Source organism: Setaria viridis, chromosome 4 (assembly GCF_005286985.2).
Source record: "Setaria viridis chromosome 4, Setaria_viridis_v4.0, whole genome shotgun sequence".
In the NCBI taxonomy this organism is placed as follows: Eukaryota; Viridiplantae; Streptophyta; class Magnoliopsida; order Poales; family Poaceae; genus Setaria; species Setaria viridis.
Window position 1 is genome coordinate 6,535,536 of NC_048266.2, and position 6,550 is coordinate 6,542,085.

Below are 6,550 nucleotides of genomic sequence, written 5' to 3' on the forward strand. Positions count from 1 at the left end.
GTGCGCCCGCAGATAAATGGTTTGTAGAGGCTTGCAAGTAATATCCATAACGTATGACAAACGTGATGAGCAATTTTAACAAAAAAAAAAGAGATAAACTTTGGTGTTTATACTTTTATCTGGCCCAAAATGGAGTAGCAGACTTTCTGAATTGTAGCGTGTCATTTTGTTAGTCTAAGTTAAACTCAATGAGTGCATGCCAGTGTTGGAGAAAAATGCTATAGCTAACTCTAGTAGCACACCGTGATGGTAGATTTAGAGGTAGATACAAGCGGGACAATAACAACTACCGGAACATATACTAGTCGAAAAATTAGTTATGCTATTCTTTTTTAAGAAGAAAAGATTACTCAGCTTACATTGAAACCCAAAGCAAGTTAGTTTTTTCAGCATGTCATGTGAAAAAGAAGTTGTAGTGGGATTAGTCACTTAAGGTGTGCATTTGGTTTAGGAAAGCGATGAATCCAAACGTACTACGCTCCAACTAAATCCGCAGCACCACCGTAACATTTCTGGTTCAGAACTTTCATACATCGGCACCGCACAGCAAATCGTGAAGCGTCCCCGTCCGCGTTACGTGCGCATGCCATTCCTGTGTGTAGCTTTCGGCCCGTGAGCCTAGCCTTTTCCTTTTCCTGACTGGAGTAGAATACTAGTGGCTCCGGTTAATGGGGACCAAGGGATAGACGGATCGCGAGCGCAACGTGTCGGCGCCTGCAGGACGCAGCGGGCTGGCGACGGTACGGTGCGCCCAATGAGGAGCCGCGACCTGCGCGCGTCCCGGCCGCTCGATCGCGGATCTGACGGTCGCGATCTGGCCCGGTCGCTGTCCCATGCGTGATGGGTCCCGCGATGGCATGCCGCTCTGCTCGCGCGCGTCGTCTTTTCTCGGCGAGCGCCGCGGCGGCCGGCGGGTTCCGGCAACTTTTCGCCTAAAAACATGGTCCGGAAGTCTTGTCCGTTACAGGGCACTTGAGGCAAATTTTGACGATGGTGGTGGTGGTGGTGAAAGGGAAGCATGGTTTTGCGCGTGTACGGCTCGGGTTCCCGTCTCTTTGGCCTCTGATGAGACTTGCGCGATTGCGTCGTGGCAGCTTGAGGGCTTCTTTCGTCTCGCGAAGACGATCTCAACACTCTACTCATCTGCTAAGCAGTATCTACTGTGGCCATGAGCTTATCTTAATTTCATGTACGATCCGGCTTTACAATAGGTCAATAGTACGAGCTTCACAAGATGAAAGCCAGAGGAAAAGCTAGGAATGGTACTGGTCGTTTGGAAGAGTGTGTACAGGAGTAAAGTCGCCGGCGGCCATGTGTCCTCCCGGGGCCATGTGTCCCCCCGGCGGCCATTTGTAACTGCAAGCGGACAAGCCGGTCTCGGAAAGCCAGCAGTTTTCTACTATGGCGGCCTGTGAGGCTACGCCAGCGCGGACCCCCCCTGGTCATGCCATTTTGAGAGCTCTGCCCGGTATTGAATAATGCTGCCGCGGGTGGCAGCGACGGAAGGCAGCGCCCGGCGCTCTCCACGTCGCCGGGGTTCTAGTCCTACAGCGACCGGCCAAGCACGACGGAGATACTAGCATTATTCTATCCACCCCCGGCGACAGCGAGCGCCCTCGCCCCCTCGCCGCGCCGGCCGCGGCGGGGCCGCACGTCACGAGCGCCCCCCGGGGAGACGGGAGCCCCGTACGCCGCTACACATGCGAGCGCGAGCGAACTCCAAGAAGCAAGCAAGAATACCCCGTGCGCGCCGTTGCGGATTGGGTTGGGTTCGTTTGACGCATCGATGATTTGTTCCGGTCGCCATCGCTACCTAACGTGGCGTCACCGATCGAGGATGGGAGACGGGAAACTAAGGTAGCGTCCGCTCGGCTTTACGCCGGTTTCGGGGGTGTGTTTTCTATGTTGGGGGAGACCGAAAGGGAGGGGGTGTTGTTTTTGCATTGCAACCGGTAGGTAGGTAAAAACTATGGGAAATTTCTGGAAGAAGTGGGGGGAGGGAGTAGAATAAACAATGGACCCCCGGCACATGCAGAGAGCTTCTACAGAGTACGCCGCAGCTGCACAGCTGGGCATGTTTTACCGGCCGCTCGCTGGTTACGTTGTTTAGTCCCGTTGTTTAGTCCCTCGTCTTTTGACCACACTATAGTACTATAGTGGATGGATGGATCATTTGGTCGCTGGCATTTGTGGCCGTCGGTGTGTTTGTGTGTTTTCTTGCAGTTCCAGCTTTGTGCGCGCGTGTTTTGGGCCGCTTTTTTGGACTTCTGGCCTTATATATAAGTTTGTTCGGCCTTCGGGCTGTGCCACATGTGAACGCGCGCGATACCGTTCCATCTTATCGGGCCATTTACTGGGCCCTTAGCCGCATGCAGTGTCAGGCTCGCTGCTGGGCCTAGTAGAGCATGTGCTGAAACCGCCTCAATTGCTACAGTATGCGTTCATGATTCCAAAAGTACAAACCCACTCTAAAGAGTGCATTAATGAATAGGGGCAAGATTTAAAAACATGTGCCATAGTCGTTTGCAATTTGGAGTTGCAGAGCTACTCCCTTGTTTTAAATTTGTAAATCATTTTGTTTTTTTATAGATTCATAGATTTTACTATACCTAGATATATGTAGCAAAAACTATGTATATTTAGGAAAGTCAAAACGATCTACAATTTGAAACGGAGAGATTAGTTCTTTATCAATGGAATAGGAGTTTTTTTTGCGAGACGAAATAGGCTTTGTCTCTTCCAATCTCATGGATGTTGGCACAAAATCTGGACTTCAGACTTCTGCGTTGAACAATAACCTGGAACATCTGCTTAACTCTAGTGAAGGCTCCAAATTGGCTCGTGAGTGGTGCAAGGCGTGCCAGTCAATTTGACCTGAAAATTAACAAGGTAAACATTAAATTGCTGAGCAGATCGGCGGCGAAGCCTTTCAAACTCATGGGTAGGCATTCTTGGAATAAACACCACAACAAACAGATTATTTAATGTAATCATGCGGTGTAAATAAATAAAGCATTAATGGCATGTGCCATCGGTTATACGAGCAGACGGGCTAAGATAAAGCATTATAAAACAACAGCTATAAAACGAGCCCTTGCTAACCATACGCACATCGGATAGACTAATAGATCTAGTCAATATTTTGATAAGTGTAATTGAACTTAGACAAGGTAATATGAATGAGAGGATATTGACATCAATCTATTAACCTAAGAGATTAGAACACAGCAACAAGGACCTCTTGCTTACCGTTTACAAGCTGAACAACCGTGATGATAGGCTCGTTGGAATCGAAGCATACCACCCTTCGCATGAGTTAACATACGGAACCTGCGCACGTATGATAAACGTGGGCGAAACAACCGCGATGATAGGGTCCTTTGAATAGAACTCCCTATCAACCCTCACATATTCGTGATGCGGAACTCGGCACACGTATGATACACGTGGCGAAGTGCTGGAGGTTAGAAAAATAACCAATAAGTAATAGCTACCTAAAAATAACCCTAAAATCCCCTAGGGCCTCTCGTACTAAGGTCATCCTTAATGGTCGTACGAGATTTTTCAACACATTTCTTGCAAATTTTATTTAAAAAGAAAGTGTTTAGGACCTATTGTGTTCTCTGTCCTGCTAAACCTGCTCTGGTACCAGCTGTGGCGGAACACCTCGGATTAACTTAGCTAAAGCACGGTTAAGTCGCCTAACACGCGAATCTCATGCTTTAATCAAGTTAACTCGACGATCCGTCGGATTTCATCCGATAAACCACTTAGACAGGACCGAGTTAGCATAGCTCACACGAAGGTGAGTGGTTCCAGAGAATACAACAGATCAACCAAGTTAAAAAAGTTCAACAATTTATTTCAACACTAGTTCGAAATTCAGAGTTTTACAAGATTCAAAAGCAGCGGAAAGATAAAATAGCGGAAGCTAGCGCCGGGGTCGGATGTCCCTGATGAGGCCGATTAGGACATCAGTGATCCCTTTCCTCGCCGTCCGAGGAGGGATCCCACTCGACCGTCCACCCAGGAGGAAGCTGGGGCGGCCAAGTGCCAACAGCAGAAAACTCAGGAGCTTCAACTTCACCTGAAAGAGATGCCACAAGCAAGACTGAGTTGCTAAGCTCAACAAGACTTAACCGACTAGTGGGGAACTACTCCACCAACATCTAGACATGCAAGGCTCTTTGGCTGAGGGGTTTGTTTTGCCAAAAGCGACTACAGTGGGTCCTTACTTTCAATATTTTAGCCCAGATTCTAAGTTCATTAACCAGTCTACATTGGCAACTTATGCTAAACAACAACAGTTTCCAACAACAATGTATAGAACAAGCATCAGGTTCATATCATCATCATGTTCCATCTTTACTCAGTGTAGCATAGTGATCAAGCAGTCTCAAACTGTGAGAGGCAGACGAATCGATTCGAGTTTCTTAACCATGCATGGCGAACCTAATCTCATGACATCCACGCACCACCAAGGGTCGCTTCCTGTGTCGGCCGTCCCCATCAATTCCCAGGCACGTGTCAGGTCCAAACTTCCCTTGGCATGCAATGCTCCACAGTCCCGATCTCTTGTCGTACTGTGACCGCACTTGCACCCACATCATGCACCATCGGAACCTCGTTCCAGGGACAACAGGGGTATAAGCCACGCTCTAGTTTAATCAGATACTAAGCTTCCCTATCCCATACTAGGTATGAGATTAGTACTTTCAAACACTTGATCATGAACACCAACACTTTTTGACCTTAAGCAACTTCATATAGATAGACAGGGCAATCCACCGACCACCAAAAGAGTTCACCAGGCCCTGCCCCGTCCACCGTCCTTATAGTTGTAACCAGAAGGAGAACAACCAACTTCTATAACTCGCGAGTGACAGGAAATCACTCGACTTTTACCGAGTCCTATTAAGCAATGCAACTACTCAGTCTTATCAGACTAGTGTTCAGATCAAGGGAACTAAGTCATGCATCTATGGTTTCAAACAACTCCTGTAATGTAAATACACATACAAACAAAGGAAGGCATGTGCAAGTTTGAAAAATTGGGGTCATGCTCCGGGGCTTGCCTTCGAGCGGGGTGGAGGCAAACTGGTCCTCTGCGAGTTCTGCTTCAGCTCCTGCGGTCGGCGGCCCAGCTACTGCTCCATCTTCTGGCACCGGATGCAGCTCGTATGTGCCGTCGGCGAGTTTAGCTCTACACGAATGCAAATGCAGGAGTTAGCACTTAGACGGTTATTTCAACAACACTTGCAAGCTTTAGCTGGAAACTTGTAGCAAAGCTACGGAAAAAGTGTGGAGGTTCAAGCTTCAGTTGATAGAGAACAAGACAAAGGGTCGGATTGGGATAAACTTATGATCTGACCCTCCGACCTAAGGAATAACTGTACCGGGGTCCTCAGACTTACTCCCTCCGTCCATTTATTGGAATCGTTTTAGCTATGTGCGCAGTGACCAAGGGGGGGCTGGTGGAACCCGGTTTGCCATTAAATCGGTGCTTTTCTTTAACTCCGCATGTGTCTGTTGAGTTACCGAGTAAACGCTCCTTTCAGTTTCAATCGGCAGGCCATTACCACGCGCTAATCCCGCTTGAAACGCCGTTAGCGCGCGCGGCAGGCTTGTTTCAGTTTCAGTCGCTAGGCTCCTTTCATTTTCAGTCGCAGAAACAACGCGCGCTTATGCCTTTCATTTTCACGCATGCTTCTTTGTTGCGCGATGCCTTTCATTTTCACTGCCATAAATCACACGCGTGCAGTTCTCTTCAGTTTTGGCCGCTGCATCAAAGCACCAGGCTCCTTTCCTTCCATGCTGTAGCCTTTCAGTTCTCTTCTTTCTCTCTATCTCTCATTCATTCTATAGCACACCAACGATGCCTGGGATAGAGATTGACTTGAACCAAAATCCACCAGAATCAACCTTAGATAATCCTGTAGATTGGGATGACATAGGGGAGTGGGATGGCCTTGCCAATGAACTCGATTATGCCATGATCTGGAATGATGAATATCAAGGTGATTAGTTAACCATGATCCACAATGTGTTCTGTCTTCCTTCTGTGTGTGATCTGATTTTTTTTTGCTGCTTGTGTTCCATGTCATAGGTGATCAAGATAGAGATGGACGAACTGAAGGAGTGCAAGTACCTGATGCCGATGGCCAAGTAGCATATGGAGATCAAGATGTGCAAGCAGAGGGTCTTTCAAATGGTGATTTTCAATTTCATCTCTTAATCCTTTTAGATGAACTACCTGTGTTACAAATTTTCAGTGACATGTGCTATCTGTACCTGTGTTACATTAACATGCTTCTGTCGTACAAATTTGCTATCTGTACTAATGACATTTGCTTTTAGATCAAATTTGCTATCTGTACTAATCACATTTGCTAGCAGAGATCAAGACGTGCAAGCAGAGATCACATTTGCTATCTGTGTTACATTAACATGCTTCTGTTGTATACAAATTTGCTATCAGTGACATGTGCTATCTGTACTAATCACATTAACATGCTTCTATTGTACAGGTTCCAATAATAACAAACGAAGA